This window comes from Sinocyclocheilus grahami, unplaced genomic scaffold, assembly GCF_001515645.1.
Source record: "Sinocyclocheilus grahami isolate Dianchi unplaced genomic scaffold, SAMN03320097.WGS_v1.1 scaffold4184.1, whole genome shotgun sequence".
NCBI lineage: Eukaryota > Metazoa > Chordata > Actinopteri > Cypriniformes > Cyprinidae > Sinocyclocheilus > Sinocyclocheilus grahami.
The window spans coordinates 15,788-16,415 of NW_015509169.1; positions in this window are offsets into that span (position 1 = coordinate 15,788).

Sequence of the window (628 nt, forward strand, 5' to 3'; positions counted from 1 at the left end):
CTGTATATATATATATATATATATATATATATATATATATATATATAATTAATTATTATATATATATTAAAGGAATTTTAAGAATAGATCATTCTCAAATGGAAGTTGTTCAGGTATTCATGAATTTATTTATTTAGAAAACCCGGTCTATTACACCACAGATAGCGGAGTGAATAGTGACTCATGTCTAGATGTCAGTAAATTATTAATACTGCCCTGTATTTGGCATAAAAGCACGAGCTCTCTCGTATTCTGTGATTGTTTCAGAGCAGCCCAAGACGTTTCTCATCGCGCTGTGTTTGAAATACAGACTACGTTTTGATTGATCACCGATTCTTGAGAAGTGGGACAAAACAGGGTGAAATATTGAAAAAATAAAAGTAATGAGCTGCCAGTAATTTTTCTGTTATTTTACTTTATATATATATTTTTACAGTGTAGGTAGCCTTTGGAAGAGGTGTTAGTGAGGCCAGCAGGGGTGCTCAGATGGGGACACTATACTGTCAAAAAGCACTGTCTTTCGGATGAGACATTAAACCGAGGTCCTGACCCTCTGTGGTCACTAAAAATCCCATTGTACTTGTTGTAAAGAGTAGGGGTGTAACCCCGGTGTCCTGGCCAAATTCCC